Genomic DNA, 18113 nt, shown 5'->3' on the forward strand with positions numbered 1-18113 from the left:
CCAGATGGTGCCAAAGGCAGGGTGGGTAGGATAAAAAGGCAGGACTTCTTCCCTTTAGAAGCTTATAGTTTATTCAGGAGTGCAGACAGGTAAGCAGGTGGTCACAGAACCACAAAGTGAGAAGTATGACAGTAGGTTCAGGCACCTAGAGCGGGAGGTGCCCAGGGACCCAGGAAGTTTAGATCCGAGTGGCGGTGAGGGGACGAGGGTGTGATTCAGCATGCATAAAAGTCCAGGGCACAGGAGAATGGCCTCAGGAGGGTCTTCTGCTCACCTGAACACTGCATCTTTTTTTTTTTTTTTTTTTGAGCAGAGAAAGGTTTATTGCAGGACCAGCGGCTCCTGCCCAGAAACTTGTAATTCTTGGATGGTTTCCAACCCTGCATCTTTAAACCAGTCATACTTCCCACTTGTAGCTCTATTCACTCTTGGCCTGGGGCATTTCCTCCTATTTTAGCCTTGGTGGTTGAGTTTTGCTTTTTAGTTTCTGATTTTCATTGTTAGGATTTATTATGAGGCTTGGTGCTTTTCTCATTCCTCCTCCCAGCCCATCTCTGAGGAAGTTGAGCCTTTAGTAGATATGGAGCTCTCCAAATAGAGGGCAAACTTAGGATACCTGGTCATTTCTGCCAACGTGAACACTACACGTGGGCCAGATGCCCTGTGCCTGAATCAACAGCCAAGCCTCCCTGACACGACATACAGCCTGACCAGAATGACACCTAAAGAGCAGCAGGATGATGAAAATGTTCTGGAAGTAGACAGTGGTGATACTCACAGGCTTGTGAGCATAGACTTGTCACACGGTAACGTGTACACCTTAAAATGGTGAGTTTGGGACTTCCCTGACAGTCCAGTGGTTAAGACCTGTGCTTCCACTGCAGAGGGCAGAGGTTTGATCCCTGGTCAGAAAAGTAAGATCCCACATGCCTTGAGGTGCAGCCAAATATATAAATGAATAAAATGGTGAATTCTATGGTATGTGACTTATATCTCAATAATATTTTTTTTCTAGCAATAAGAGATGGCTGCTAGAGGCAGACTGAGCTTAAACATCTCTGGTTAAACTTCCTGCTTTCCCTGTATTTACTGGAAGGGAAAGGATTTGTCTTTAGACAGAGTATCTTTGCCATCTTTAGACATTCCTAAGAATTGACAGCCCTGCGAAGGCATGAAAAAAATTTGATTAGTGCTGACTCTATAAAGTCAATTAATACTTAAATAATTCCCTGTTGCTGGTTTCATGATTTATAATGTTCAGCATGCTTTCACATTTATCATCATAGGCAGCACTGAGCGGGAAAGAGCATTTGAGGAAGACCTGAAGCTTGGTCTCGACTTTGAAATTAACAAGAACCCCTGTAACTTCAAAGGCAAAGGTGGGGGCGGAGACACAGAACTTTTGGGTCTCTGTTTTCTCAAGTCTAACATGGCGGGGGTGGACTCAGTAGACAGTTCATCTCCAAGATTCTGTGGATTTCTAACTTTTAAAATCTCCAAAACATCCCTGAAAAGTAAGTTGACAGGGATTACTGTCCCTATGTTACCCACGAAGAAACTAAGGTCCAGAAAGAAGAAATCAAGAACTGATTTAAAGAACTTCTTAGCATTTGAACCAGAACCAGAAGTCAGTTCGCCTGAGTTCTAATCCAGTTTTCTTTCTAATGTTAAAAAAAATGTGGACCCTCTGTGCCAGGAATTTACCGTTTAAGTTTATTCAGCTGATGAGGGTTGGAGGCAAGATTGTAGGTTCTTGCAAAAGGTAAGCACTGGAGGTGGGAACACCAGAAAGGGCCTGTCGGGCAGAGCTGGGTCATGGCCACTGTGGAGGAGGAGGTCGGGAGAACTTATCTGCCAAGGAGTTTGAATTCCCTGGAGCACGGGGAAAGTAGGAGTTGCCAGGAAACCCCAAGTTTTCCAACTTGGCAATTCGTACACAAGTGAGTTTTTATAGGAAATTGCCCAGTTCTTTGGAAACTTCATGTGGTATGAAATATGGCCTTGAAATTCTATATATTAGCTTAGCAAAAGGCAGGAACATTTTGGAATCCCTGGATTTAGGAGATCTGTTTGCATTTTGTCATAATTACTTTCAGCAGAACTGGATAACATGAAATTATATTGCTAAAAACAATTTAATTTTCTGATCTTTGAGACGTCTTAATAACAAGTAAACCCCAAGCAGAGTGAAGGTGGAGTGGGAAATCAATTTATTCTGAATCAAGAAAAATTAGGTCTTGGCACTGCACCTAATTGACTGTGTGTCCTTAGACAATTCACTTAACCTCTCAGATCTTCAACTTCCTCACTACAAATAAGGAGTTAGAGGAGACCATCTTTAAAGTCCAGCTCAACTCTAAGATACTGTGACCAGATATCATATACTTCACCCTAAATCTTCTCCCCGAATCTTGGTTATTTCTGTCTATTCCAGCCTATTCAAATGGAACCTTCCATGTCACCCTCATTTCTCTTTGTCTAGAATAGAAAGCCTAACCATAATCTAATGTCACCTCTACCATGAATGTCTACACTGCTAGGGAAAGTTACCTTGGATGGACCTATTATACTTCACCTTGGCAGGAAAGGCGGTACAGTATAGTGGTTAAAAGCATAGGCTCCAGAGATAGACAGACCCAGGTGGAACCCTGAGTCTGCCCCATACCAATGACTCTGGGCAAGCAAGCTCACCATGCTCAGTCCTCAGTGAGCACTCAATAAAGGTTAGCTGCGTTGGCCTCTATACTGGAGGTCCAGTATGGCCTTATAAAACCGTCACAAGATGGTAAATGTCTGAGAAGAAATGCATCTTTTTTTTCTCCAACGCCTCTGGCAAAATTGTTACCCAAAGGTTACAGGCTCACCCAGCCAGCCATGGAAACAAGGAAAGTGATTTATCCAAGAGGAAGAACATCTGACTCCACACGATTGAAATGAATGGCTTAAATTCTTATGAAGGGGTAGAATGAAAGAAGAGACAAAGAGAGTTAGGGGATGGGGGAGAATTTAAGGAACAAGAGAAGAAATAGTAGGTAGTGAATGAGAAGGTTGGCACTGCTAATTTCTATTTTATGATAAAAGGCATTTCGAAGTTGCCCGCATGCCATGACTACTAAAGCCTGCACCCTCTAGCGCCTGTGCTCTGCAAGAAGAGAAGCCACCACGATGAGAAGCCCTTGCACAAGTAGAGAGTAGCCCCTGCTCACGGCAAGCAGAGGAAGCCCACACACAGCAGTGAAGATCCAGTGCAACCAAGAGTAAAGAAAGAAATTTAAAAGCTAAAAGGCATTTCTAAGCAAATCTGGACCACTTTTATCAAGCAGTAGGAACGTAGTAACTAACATATTTCCCCCTCAAGAAACGCACGTGCATTTCCCTGCATGTCAAGTCTATTTAAAAATTAGGTATTTCATGCTTTAAAATATATATATTTTGACACGCACATTCCATCTGGTATTTCTTCATCTCTTCCACATGTCATTGATTTTCTTACCAGCTTCCGACTCAGCGTAGATACTGCACCTGGCAGTTTGGCACCAGCTGCCGGTGGCCTCACACGAACCTGTTCACCGCTGTGGGAGGGCAGAGCAACCGCAAGCACCAGGCTAGTCCACACAGGCTTGCGGCTGCCACATTCTGAAACATTAAAGCCGCAACAAGTTGCTAAGACGTGAGCTCTGGGTCCAGATGCCCTGGGTTCAGATTTGACGCTGTCATCCCCTAGATGTGTGACCTATGGCAGTTACTTCTCAAAGGCTCAGTTTCTACTTCTGCCTTAAAATGTGGAGGATTGAATGAGATAGTTCATGGAAAGCATTTAGCCCATGGGCTTTCCAGATGGCACGAGTGGTGAAGAATCCACCTGCCCATGCAGGAGATGTAAGAGATGTTGGATTGATCCCTTGGGTCAGGAAGATCCCCTGGAGGAGGGTAGAGCAACCCACTCCACTATTCTTGCCTGGAGAATCCCACAGACAGAGGACCCTGGTGGGTTACAGTCCACAGGGTTGCAAAGAGTTGGATACAACTGAAGCGACTTAGCAGGGCACAGCATGCCCACGGGCAATGGTCAATACATATTTATTAACCATGAATATATGAATATATACGGACGGAGCCACGGGATATAGGATCTCAGATTGGTCCCAAGTTCAAGGATATGGGTTAATGGAAACACAATAGAAGTATGAAGGAGATGAGTTTCAGAGGATCTATACCATGCCCCTGTCCCATATCAACTTAGTATCTATTTTCTAGTGTAACACACTGAACTGCATAAGACAAAGGAAAGAACTTTTTGTTATAGGAACATGATAGAAACATCAAAATTATTTTCACTGAGCCATGCAAATTATAAAAACATGAGTAATAGTTCTATTTGTTTGGCCTCGATTTAAAAAAAAGTCCTGAAAGAAAAAAAATTAATAAAAGCAAAGAAAAACACTGAATACCATCTGTGGAAGAACCACTAATTCAGTATTTTTTTCAAAATTTTCTTATTGTGGTAAAATACACATAACCTAAAATTTACCATGTTAACCCTTTTGTGTGTGTACAGTTCAGTGGCACTAAATGCCTTCATATTGTTATGCAAACATCACCAGCATCCAACTTTAGAACTCTTTTCATCTCTCAAAACTGACAAAGAAATTTTGTACCCTTTAAACAATAACTACCTCTCTGCCCCCCTCCACCCACTCTCAGTCCCTGGGCAATCAGCATTCTGATTTCTCTCTATGATTTTGACCACTCTAAGGATGCCACATAAGTGAAATCAAACAGTGTTTCTGTTTTTGTGGCTGGTTTATTTCACTTAACGTAATATCCTAAGGTTCATTCATGTTATGTGTCAGAATTTCCTTCCTTCTTAATGCTGGATAACATCCCATAGTATCCACATACCACATTTTGCTTATTCATTCATCTCTGTTGCTTCTAAGCTATTGTGAATCACGCTGCCCTGAACATATACGTACAAACATCTAATCGAGACCCTGCTTTCAATTCTTCTGGAATTGCTGGATCATTTTACAACTCTGCTTTTAAATTTTTGAGGAACAACCACACTGTTTTCTAAAGTGGCCAATCCAGTTGTTTTTAATCTTGCTCATTGCCATTGTTTTTCACAAAAGTGGGCTTCCCTTGTGGCTCAGCTGGTAAAGAACCCGCCTGCAACGCAGGAGACCTGGCTTCACTCCCTGGGTTGGGAAGATCCCCTGGAGAAGGGAAAGGCTACCCACTCCAGAATTCTGGCCTGGAGAATTCCATGGACTGTATAGTCCATGGGGTCACAAAGAGTCAGACACGACTGAGCGACTTTGACTCACTCACTATAAAAAGTAGAGTCTCCATTTATACATCAAGCAGTGTGCTAAGTGCTTTTTGAGCCCTGTTTCATATAAGTATATTATATGTGTATATATGTATATATGTATAATATAAGTATAAATATAAGTATACTTACCTACAAGTAGGTATATTAGCGTTGTGCCCTTTTAACAGATGAAGAGATTGTCCAGGTCAGAGAAAGTCAATAAGATTCCTGCCATATCGGTCTTGTCCCAAGACCAGTTTCTCATCACTGCAGGTGTTGCCTCTGATCTGAGTTGTCAAATCTCAGGGACCTAGTACCCTGGTTTGGGTAGAGGGAAAGGTGATGTGCTGAAAAAAATCTAATGCACACCTTTGGCTGAATTGATGCTTTCAAATTGTGGTGTTGGAGAAGATTCTTGAGAGTCCCTTGGACAGCAAGGAGATTAAACCAGTCAATCCTAAAAGAAATCAACTCTGAATATTCATTTGAAGGATTGATGCTGAAGCTGAAGCTCCAATACTTTGGCCACCTAATGTGAAGAGCTGACTCATTGGAAAAGACCGTGATGCTGAGAAAGACTAAAGGCAGGAGGAAAACGGGCCAACAGAGGATGAGATGGTTGGATGGCCTCACTGGCTCACTGGACATGAGTTTGAACAAACTCTGGGAGATGATGAAGGACAGGGAAGCCTGGTGTGCTGCAGTCCATGGGGCTGCAAAGAGTTGGACATGATTTAGCAAATGAACAACAGCTTAAGTTGGAACAGGGTCTTTGTGCAGAGTCAGGGTTAAGGCCAAAGCTGAACAGAGACCGTGACAAAAGCCAAAGTTAGGTAATTTTGTCTTAAAAATTGATAGGAGTAAAGTATCAATGCAAACCTGATTTCTCTTACCATGCCACCTCTTAGGCACTTTCAGTAGCTTCCATAGCTCTAGAGATACCAGAGACATATCTGGAATAATGGTGCATTGTTTAGATTTGAGTCCTCTTAAATTCAAAAGCAGAGACATTACTTTGTCGACTAAGGTCCATCTAGTCAAGGCTATGGTTTTTCCAGTGGTCATGTATGGATGTGAGAGTTGGACTGGGAAGAAGGCTGAGCGCTGAAGAATTGATGCTTTTGAACTGTAGTGTTGGAGAGGACTCTTGAGAGTCCCTTGCACTGCAAGGAGATCCAACCAGTCCATTCTGAAGGAGATCAACCCTGGGATTTCTTTGGAAGAAATGATGCTGAAGCTGAAGCTCCAGTACTTTGGCCACCTCATGCGAAGAGTTGACTCACTGGAAAAGACTCTGATGCTGGGGGGGATTGGGCGCAGGAGGAGAAGGGGACGACCGAGGATGAGATGGCTGGATGGCATCACGGACTCGATGGACGTGAGTCTGAGTGAACTCTGGGAGTTGGTGATGGACAGGGAGGCCTGGCGTGCTGCGATTCATGGGGTCACAGAGTCGGACACGACTGAGCGACTGAACTGAACTGAACTGAACTGAAACAGCTTGATATTGTGTGGGGTCAAGTGTTCTTGGCCCAAATCATTTCCCCCCAGACACTGCAATATGCCTACCTTCTCATTATATGCAGTTCCTATATGGTCTTTCCACCTTCTCTCTAAGATTCAAAGTGCTTTTTACATAGAGATTCTCATGATCCAACCAACTCACCCAAAAAGTCAGCGGTATACAGCTAGTATTATCTTCAAATTATGGACTGAGAAACTGAGATACACAGATAGAAACAAAGCCACTCCACAATTTGGAAAACCATCTGTGATGCTATAAAAATGTCTTCACTGGACTCTTGACCACATAGATCATTATTTTTATTGCCCTCTCCCTAGATGAGATGTGGCTTAGTTTGAGAGAGTTGTTTATATTTTGGCAAGCTATTAAGTAAAAGAACCTAATTTCAATTCTCCATTCTGGTGGGTGGTAAGAATAAAGGGAATTTAGTTTAGGAGAAGAGGAAATGTTAAGAATGGGGAGGAAATGGTCAACCTAAAACTTTTATTCAGAAGCCTTTTGGCTAATCCATGGATTTAATTTGTCTGACCACGGGTTGGCGGTTAGATGGAGTGGGTTGAATTCCTAAGCCATGACTGCGGCTACACGGTCAAGTTTGGGTCCCACACCTCCCTTTCTGCAGAAATCCGTGACTGAGGAACAACAGTTCAACAAGCTGATGCATCACTGGGGTATCAACAAGGAGAAGGCCCAGAAACAGAGGCAAGATAAACAGTGTATTTCTTTTATCCTTCTTACTGTTTCTTGCTCCCTCTCTGTTGTGGTCATCCATTTTTCATTCCATCCCATTTCCTCTTTTTTCCCTTTCATTTCCTCATTTTGGAACAGTGAGAGGTCACAGTCTTGCTGCCAATGGTTGCAACACCTTCCATAGTCATGGCTGCCAGGAAGCCAGGGTTGGACCCTGTCTAGCAGCCTTAAGGGAGCATCTGGTCTTCAGTGGGAGGGAGTCTGGAATGACGATGGGGTCCTCAGAACTCATGTAGACACTTCACTTTGACTTTTGTCACCGACATCTCTTGTCAAAGGCCATTTAGAATTTGAGGAATGGGTAGTCTCATCTGTCGATCTTTTCTTTAATGGTTTTCAGGTTTGTGTCTTATGTAGGAAGACCTGCCCAATGCTAAGATTATATATTTAAACAGATACATCATATTTCTCTCAACAGAAATTTGGGGAAGCTGACACGCTGGAAATAGGGCTGTCTCATAAAACTTGGAATATATGGGTATTGTGCATGAACTTGGACTCTGAGATTTATTCTCTCCAGAAAAATGCCAGATTTATCTTTCCTCCTCGATCCTTCTTTCACTTCATCCCCCGCCTCCCACCTACACTACAGCCATCTTATCTTTGGGTAAGGGAGCATTCAGTTGCTAGAATCAGAAACCCACTCAGACTAACTTAAGAAAATGGGGATTTCTTATACATGTATAAGGCACTATTATGAAACCCAGTTTTGAGAATTACTCTTGGAGCACTGAAGAGTCCCAGGCAGCTGCTGTTCCTCCTCCCTTTCTCTCAGTTTTCTCTGTCTCTGAGCATCTTCTCCACGTCCTCCCTCTAATCCAGCTTCCTTTATTTGCACGTGACCTGAGAGCTACGTGCCTCACAGGATCCTGAGACAGGATCGTATGGATCCAGCACCCACAGAAAACTAACAACCCCAGACTCTCAGTGTCCCAACTCCAAGAACTCTAGAAGACAGTCTGATTGGTTCCAAGTGGGCCAGATGTCTGCTCCTAGTTCACCTACTGATGGCAGGGGCGTCTGTCACGTGGTTGCCCCTCAGAGACAGCAGGCAAGGTAAGGTTCTTGAAGAAGAGAATGTGGCAGGGAGAAAGTGACTGATGGTAACTTCCATCCCCATGTTGCTCTGAGACTTCTGTCCCTCTTCACTAAGTAGTCACGGCTGATCATCTGATTGTCTCTGATCATCCATGCCCCTGATCATCTCTAAGTGGATTCTAATCTTGCCTATGGCAGGACTGACACCAGATCCAGGATCTTTTGGGAATGGACTGTGTTTCTGTTCATAGAGGAAGTTCTCGTCTACAGTTGCATTCTCAAAAGGGAAAAGGCCTGGGCTACAGATGGAGCGGGATCAGTAATGCCAGCTGCCTTGGACACAGGGGGATTGTTCTGTGTGGCCACACACCACCACCCAGACCAACACAGCTGGCGAGGGGAGGAAGGTATGGAAAGGCTGTTGCTGTCCACGTCCTGGTTTTCTGCCTACCGCTCATTACTCTTGTCATGTGGTAGTGGATGTGATGATGGCAATACACAGAAAAAGTTGAACCTAGGAGTTGCTTCTGGAATTCTCTTCAGAGAGTCAGTATAGTCAAAGAAGTTGACTCCTGAGAAAAGAAATCTTTTTCATTTTCTGCAACCAGACTAAAGATTGGGGTCTACCTAGAAGAAGAGGACATGGAGGGGCCTTGATTGACTTCATAGCCTTTGTGATGCTCCATTTCCTTATCTGTAAGTGAGAAAATAATCTGCCTGGTGACGGAGGATCTTTTGAGATCTCACTAAACTCCAAACTCATGTTGTTATATTGGTATGATTTATAACGTATGCATAATTTAATCAGCATATTGCTTTTTAGCACACCAAAAGATATTCATTGCTAAAATGCTCTGTGAACAACAACAACAAAAAAATACTAAGGCTACATGTTGAGACCATATCAATATAAAAATGTTGTTAAAATGTCTCTCTTCTCTGCTTTGCCTGTCTTTAACCAACCACCTTCCTCCAGAATAGTCCCCTGGAGTATAAAATGCTGCCTCAGCATGAGAGAAATGCATACATTTGTAATGATTCTCCACACGAGAGCTGGTATAGAACCTCCACAAAACACAGAGCTGGGTGTGAAAGCATCTTTCCCATGCCAGTTTTAAGTATTGACCCAGACTGCTGTTGCTAACAAAAAAATCAGCACTGATGGCTTTTAAGAAATCAATCATCCTCCTTTGGAAAAGTACGACACAGCAATGCCACTAACCTGCAACAGTTTGGATTTAGATTTTTGCCTCAAGCTGTAGGCATGGTAAATAAACAGAAGCTTAACAGAATTTAAGGTTGTTTGCTATGTCCCAGGTGGCACTAGTCATAAAGATCCTGCCTGCCAGCACAGGAGACACAGGAGATGTGGGTTCAATCCCTGGGTCAGGAAGATCCCTGAAGGAGAGCATAGCAACCCACCTCAGTATTCTTGCCTGGAGAATCTCATGGACAGAGGAACCTGGTGGGCTACAGTCCACGGGGTCACAAAGAATCAGACATGACTGCAGCAACTTAACATCACGGACACCATGTCCTGAGCCACTATAGATGGAAAGGGTCTGCAGTGTTGTCGTTTGGGCCACCTCTGATTGAAGGCACAGGTCTGTTTCAGAGAAGTTCTTTTATTTATTTATTATTTTTGGCTATGTCAGGTGTTTGTTACAGTGCATAGGCTCCTCATTGTGGCGATCAGGCTTCTCTCTAGTTGCGGCACTTAGGCTTAGCTGCCACGTGGCTTGTGGGATCTGAGTTCCCTGACCAGGGAGAGAACCCAAGTCCCCTGCTCTGGAAGGCAGATTCTTAACCACTGGACCACCAGGGAAGTCCCCATCAGGGAAGTTCTAAATCACGTTTGCCCAAATGCAATCATAGCTGCATCCACCTCAAAGTGACTGGTTATCGCTGAGCAGTGATTCATTTCACATGAAACAGACATGAATCTCTTGTTCTTTTTATTTTTGTTTTAGTGTGATCCCCAAGTAAAGATTCCTTACTGTGAGGACTGTCTATTCCATCTCCACGAATGATTAGGTGGGGGAAGTTGGAGACACTTGCCCCGAAGAGTAAAGGCTACAACATCCTAGTTGGACCACCCTGGTTTTCTCATCAGAATCAACTGGAAACTTGTGTGTCACTGCTGGTCCCCAGGAAGGTCTTGGACATAAGCTACATATTTGCCCAAGAATCAAAGGGCTTTGGAGTGACAGCCAGAGCCCTGACCCTTCAGACAGGCACAAGAGATCACAGTCCCCTAACTTCTCTGACTTGAAGCATGGCAACTGCAGATCCTCTGCCAGGCTGGGGCCCCGGCTGTGGTGTGGGGCTGCGGTAGCAGTGAGTGGTGTGTATGCCCTGTGGATGCAAACTGGGTCTAGGACAGGGGAAGGAGTGCAGAGTAGTACTCAATCAGCAACTTTCAAATATCGTGTCTCTTCAGTGTGTCACCAGATACGTATTATTGTCCTCTCTTAAAAAGAAACGGACTGAGCCTCTTCCAGACCCAGAAGACAGCAGCTTTCAGGCGCACACCCTTGGCACTGTGGCACCCCAGCAGCCATCTCTTTTAGTATCTCTCCTTCAACCTTCTTAACCCTGGCCCTGCCCAGCTGCTCCCCTGATCACGCACCTCCAGGAAACCCACGACCTGTCCACTTGTCTCTGCCCAGGAGCTGCACTCAGGCTGCCCCTTCCCTCTTCCTCCATGGGCTGGGGGAGCACCCCCTCTTTGGGACCTCTCTTCAGGAACTCACATTCCCACTCAGTTCAGAAAAGCAACAAAAGCCAATATATAGGCCAGTTTGGCAGATATCCTTTTAAAGAATGTCCTTGAAGGTTCCATGTTTCAAAACATTTTCAGCAAGTTTTCATTAAATCGTTTTAAATGTTGCAGCAGAGAGGGCCCTGAAGATAAATCTGGGGGTACAAAGGAACTCAGACAGAGGCTTCCTTTCACGGGTCTCCTTTTCCAAACAAGTTGAAAACACGAGTCCAGGCAGATAGTATATGAACATGTCCAGAGATGCAAAACACACAGCAAACCTCTGCAGCATCAGAGCAGAGATGAGACAGGGTGGAAATTACCCTCTAAGTTCATTTGTTAAAGCTCATTATTTACTTTTAAAGTACTGTTTGTGTGGAACCCAAGGACAGGAACATACTGACCCATCCTTCCTCTGGCCGGCTGCCCTCTTGCTGACGGTAAATGTAAACGCCTGGGGTACTGGTAAACCGCCTGGTGAAAGCACAAATTGGAAAAGACAAAAAATAAGCCTCCTTGAGACCGTGAGTGTGCCAGGATCATGAATATGTAAGATACATTAGTTCGTTAGTGAGTTCCCAGACGCTGCAGATGCTGAGCGGGGTGGGGGGCGGGCACCACTAGGTCCTGTGTACGGACGCTCCGCCAAACTCTGGGCGCCCGTCTGGTCTGTGGCACACATGTTGGGGCCTGCATAAGGCTGGGTGGAGGCCGGGGCAGGACCAATGGCCTGGGATTTGGGGGGACAAGACAGAATTCCACGGGGGCTCGGAGTTCAGTCAGCAGAACATTGCCTACAGAGCAGTGCCGTGTCGGGGTTGAGAGTCCTCCAGCCCCCAACTAGAGTTCACAAAAATCGCGGTGATGTGAGCAAAGAGGGCTCAAGAAGGCCATTCTTCTTACAAGTTTCGGCAGGTTGTCCTAGGCTGAGGCTCTCAAGATTTTAGGCAAGGGGCTCCAAGAATAATGCAGTTCACTATAGTATGCGTTCAGGTACCTTGTTTGAGAATCAACATGACATAAGACTTCCCTGAAGTCCTTTTAATGGTATGATTGTCAGACCTCTTTGGAAACCTGCCTTTTAATGCTTTCTCCTGTTCCCTACACTTGGTTTTCGAGGCAACAGGGTTTTATAGGTGAACTTTTTTAGAACTGCAGAATGCTCATATTCTCTCAGTATAATATCAGCAAGAACCCCTGAAGAAATCAGAGATTACTGGGAGGGAAAATGGCTCCAAAAATATGCCTTTGATTCTGCCATAGATCTGACACCCTAGAAACATTTGGAAGGTGGAATGGAGCTGGATTCTGTGACTCAGGCTGTGTGGTCTTCCCCCCAGGGGGTCCAGTGCTCTTCCTTACCTCCACTCCCCAAGTTGTGGCAGAAGAGCCCCTTTCAGATTGTCCCACCCTGAATTAATTGCATCTGATTAACCGCAGTGTGAAGATGCAGTGGGGGACAGTCAGAGATCTAGGGTGTCCTTTGCTGTCCCTCGTTAAGTACAGATGTTGAAGCCTGGAGTTACTGACAGGGATTGCAGAGAGTTCTACCTCTGCCCTTCCTGATTCTCCAGTCAGAGTCTTATCTGATGGGTATCTGGGGAAGTGGAAGGCAAGAGAGCCTTAGCTCTTCTGGGAATCTTTATTTCCTCAGCGTGGATTGACTAAACTCTTCCAGAAAGTTCTATACAGGCAAATTCACAATCTCACTCAACGCAAAGAATATCTGTAGAGTTGAGTAGCTCAAAAATGGCCACTACTCTGAGCTATATAGGCTACTGCAAGAAAGAGAGGATGAAGGAAAATTGTGTAGCACCACAGAGAAGGGGACAACAGAGGATGAGATGGTCAGATGGCATCACCGACTCAATGGACATGAGTTTGAGTAAACTCTGGGAGTCAGTGATGGACAGGGAGGCCTGGAGTGCTGCAGTCCATGGGGTCGTAAAGAGTCGGACACAACTGAGTGATTGAACTGAACTGAACTGAACAGAGTATCAAAGATATACTGTGTTGGTGTCTGTCAAACCCACTTAGACTTAAAGCTTGGTTCTGCCTCTTATATCGAAGTGATCTTGTACTAACTGTTAACAACCCTCGGGACGTGGGTTCAATCCCTGGCCTAGGAAGATATCACGTGCTGAGGGGCAACTAAGCCTGTGCACCACAGCTACTGAGCCCACATGCCCCAGAGCCCATGCTCCACAACAGGAGAAACCACCACAATGAGAAGCCCTCACACAATTACAGAAAGCCTGCACTCAGTGACAAAGACCCAATGCAGCCAAAAATAAATAAGTACATTTTTAATAAATAAATATATAAAATAGTGCCTGCTGCTGAGTTGCCATGAAGTCTTACATAAAATAACAAGCAGGCAGCCAGACATGGTAGGTGATTGGTGAAAAGTACCTGCTATCAGAATTAATATTGTTAAAATGACTGCACCACCCAAGGTAATCTACAGATTCAGTGCAATCTGTATCCAAACACCAGTGGCATTTTTCAAAAAGCTAGAACAAATAGTTCTAAAATTTGTATGGAAACACAAGAGCCTGAATAGTCAAAGAAATCTTAAGAAAGAGCAAAGCTGGAGGTATCATACTTCTGGATTTCAAACTGTACTACAAAGACAGTAATTGAAACAGTATGGTATTGGCACACAGACAGGCACACATAGATCAAGGGAACAGAGAGCTAAGAAATGAAGCCACATTTATATGGTTAACTAATCTATGACAGAGTCTAGAATATACTTCTTTAATAATGTTGGGAAAACTGGACAGCTACATGCAAAAGAAACAAGTTGGGCTATTTTCTCAGCCCATAGAAGAAAACAAAATCAAAACTTCTCTGCCGGTCCAGTGGTTAAGAATCCCCCTCCCAATGCAGGAGACACAGTTTCAATCCCTGGTCCAGAAAGATTGCCCATGCCACAGAGCAACTAAGCCCGAGCCCGTGGTCTAGAGCTTGTGCTCTGTGACAAGAGCAGTCACCACAATGAGAAGCCCCTGCTCCCCCACCACAGACTAGCCCCACTCACAGCAATTAGAGAAAGCTTGCCAACAGCAGTGAAGACCCAGTGAGGCCAAAAATAAATAAATAAATAAGCTATTTTTTAAAAAAATGAATAAACTCAAAATGGATTTAAAAATTAAATGTAAGACCTGAAACGAAACTTTTAGAAGAATGTATAAGCCATGTGCTCTTTGACCTTGGTCTTAGCAATATTTTTTGGATATGTGTCCTCAGGCAGGTGAAACAAAAGCAAAAATAAATAAATGGGACTATATCAAAGTAAAAAGATTTTGCTTAGTGAAGGAAACCATCATCAGAACAAAAAGGCCATCTATTAGACGGGAAAAGACATTTGTAAGTGATGTATCTGGAAAGCGGTTAATATCCAAAATATACAAAGAACTCATGTAACTCAACATAAAAAAACAAACAACCCAATTAAAACATGGGCAGAAGGCCTGAATTTACATTTTCCCAAGATTTACAGATAGCTAACAGGAACATGAAATGATGCCCAGTATCACTGATCAGCAAGAAAATGCAAATTAAAACCACAACGAGATAACTATAGTGTAAAACCTGTCAGAATGGCTTTTATAAAAAAAGATAGCAAACAACAAGTGTTGATAAAGATATGAAGAAAAAGAAACCCTTGTGAGCTACTGGTGGGAATGTAAATTGGTGGTCACTATGGAAAACGATATGAAGGTACCTCAAAAATCAAAAATAGAACTACCATTCAATCCAGCAATTTCACTCCTGGCATTTAATCCAAGGAATATGAAAACAGTAATTCAAAAAGCCATATACAGGGGGCTTCCTCTTTTTTTTTTTTGATGTTCATTCTCAAGCCTTTATCAAGAAAAAAAAATTCAAGTTACAAAACAACAACAATGAAAACCCCCCAAAGCTATATATATCCCTATATTCATTGTAGAATTATTTACAATAGCCAAGATATGGAAGCAACCTGAGTACCTATCAGTAGATGAATGGATAGAGAATATACATATTACTCATCCATAAAAAAGAATGAAATCTTGCCACTTTTGACAACATTGATGGACCTAAAGGATATTATGCTAAGCAAAGTAAGTCAGATAGAGAAAGACAAATGTATGATTTTATTTATATGTATAGTCTAAAAAATAAGACAAATGCCCAAACATGGAAAAATAGAGTCATAGGTGGTTGCCAAAGGGGAGGGGAGAAGGGAGGAGAGAAATAGGTGAGGGAGATCAAGAGGTACAAATTTTCAGTTACAAAATAGATGAGTCACAGGTATGAAATGTACAATGTGGGGAATATAGTCTATGACTGTTTAATATCTTTGGTGACAGATGATAACTAGACTTGTGATGATCATTTTGAAATGTAACAGTTCAGTTCAGTTCAGTTCAGTTCAGTCACTCATCAGTAGTGTCCAACTCTTTGCAGCCCCATGAATTGCAGCACGCTAGGCCTCCCTGTCCATCACCAACTCCCAGAATTTACTCAAACTCTTGTCCATCAAGTCGGTGATGCCATCCAGCCATCTCATCCTCTGTTGTCCCCTTCTCCTCCTGCTCTCAATCTTTCCCAGCATCAGGGTCTTTTCCAATGAGTCAACTCTTCGAATGTATAGAAATATCAAATCATGGTTGTGCACCAGGAACCAACATAGTGTTGTAGGTCAATTATCCTTCAAAAACAAACAAACAAACCCATGGAAAAAGAGACCAAATTTATGGTTACCAGAGGCAGGTTGCAGGAAGGTAATTGAATAAAGCTATTCAAAGGTGGGGGGCTCCCCTGGTGGCTCAGATGGTAAAGAATCTGCCTGCAATGCACGACACCCAGAGTGGATCCCTCGGTCAGGTAGATCGTCTAGAAAAGGGAATAGCTACCCACTCCAGTGATCTTGCCTAGAGAATTCCATGGACAGAGGAGCCTGGCAGGCTACAGTCCATGAGGTCATAAAGAGTCAGACATGACTCAGCAACTAACTCTTTCCCTTTTTTTTTTTTTTTTTTTTTTAGTTAAAGGCACAAACCTCAGCTCAGTGCTCTGTGATGACCTAAATGGAGGTATGGGCAAGGGGTGGGATGGAGGTCCAAGAGGGAGGGGCTGTATGTATACATATAGCTGATTCACTTCATTGTACAGCAGAATCTAACACAACATTGTAAAGCAATTATATACAATTAAAAAGTAAGTGCTAGGGATGTAATAAAAACATGGTAAATATAATTAACACTGTTATATGTTACATATGAAAGTTGTTAAAAGAGTAAAACCTAAGAATTTTTATCACAAAAAATTTTTTTTCCTATTTTCTTAATTTTGCATCTATGTGAGATGTTGAATGTTCACTAAACTTTCTGTGATAATCATTTCATGATGTATGTAAATCAAATCATTATGCTGTACACCGTAAGCATGCACAGTGCTACATGTCAATTATATCTCAATGAGAGTGAAAGAAAAAAGCTTTCTTCTCTTGGCCTCTGTGGCACAATCATCCCTGGGGTTTTCTTGTATTTCTTGGACACCCTATCCATCTTCCTTAACACTCATTATTCTCTGTGTGTGCGTGCTCAGTCATGTCCAACTCTTGGTGACCCTTTTGGACTGTAGGCTCCTCTGTCCATGGGATTTCCCAGGCAAGAATACTGGAGTGAGTTGCCATTTTTTCCTCCAGGGGATCTTCCCAACCCAGAGATCTAACCCAGATCCTCTGAGCACCAGAGTAGTTATTGCCTCTTTCTATGGCACATCAAACTCAATATGCCCAGAACCAACCTCATACAAATTTTAATGACTGATACCACCATCAATTCAATTCTGCACATCTGAAATATAGGCACCTCATCATTGGTTCAGTTCCTGGGTAGGGAAGATCCACTGGAGAAAGGATATGCTACCCACTCCAGCATTCTTGGGCTTCCCTTGTGGCTCAGATGGTGAAGAATCCGCCTGCAATTCGGGAGACCTGGGTTTGATCCCTGGGTTGGGAAAATCCCCTGGAGAAGAGAAAGGTTACCCACTCCAATATCCTGGCTTGGAGAATTCCATGGATAGTCCACAGGGTGGCAAAAAGTTGGACATGACTGAGTGACTTTCACTCACAGTATTTCTCTGCTCCTCACCTCCTATATACATCCCATCTCCAAGTTTTGGTGATATTCTCCTCCCCCTGCCCTCTGTTACCATTCCTGCCACCACATCCAGCTTTTAGCTCCCATCTCCTCTTACCTGCATTCCTGAAATAGCTCAAAACTCATCTGTGCACATTTAGTCCGTCCCTGAAAGAATCCATTCTCCACACCATGGCCAGGATGAGGTTTCTGAAATATGAATCTGCAAATATAATAATGCAGATTTCATTCTTTCCCTCTCATTCTCTCTCACTCTCTCTCTCACTCACACACACCCACACACACACACATGAGTTTTACAGAAGGCTTCAACTGCTTTCCATTGCCTTTAGGGTATAAAAAAAAAAATTATCAACATGGACTGGCCCTCATTTGACTTACTTTACCATGGTTTTTTTGCTCTATACTTTTCTGCCATCTTGGTCCTGTCTCCGCCCTTTAGCTTTCATCCTGCCTCTGGTCCTTCCTTGTGCTCTTCCATTGGCACTAAATGCTTTTTCTCTCCTCCAGTTACCTGGCTAACTTCTTTTCTTCCTCCAGATTTGAAATCAATTGTTCTTTTCTGGAGGA

At 43.4% G+C, this 18113-nt stretch overlaps 1 pseudogene; it reads left to right on the forward strand.

Annotated features, from left to right (window-relative positions):
- The first annotated feature begins 715 nt into the window (after positions 1-715).
- Positions 716-18113, forward strand: part of LOC120851852 — a 148189-nt pseudogene continuing 130791 nt past the window's right edge.

Source organism: Oryx dammah, unplaced genomic scaffold (genome assembly GCF_014754425.2).
Source record: "Oryx dammah isolate SB20612 unplaced genomic scaffold, SCBI_Odam_1.1 HiC_scaffold_25, whole genome shotgun sequence".
In the NCBI taxonomy this organism is placed as follows: Eukaryota; Metazoa; Chordata; class Mammalia; order Artiodactyla; family Bovidae; genus Oryx; species Oryx dammah.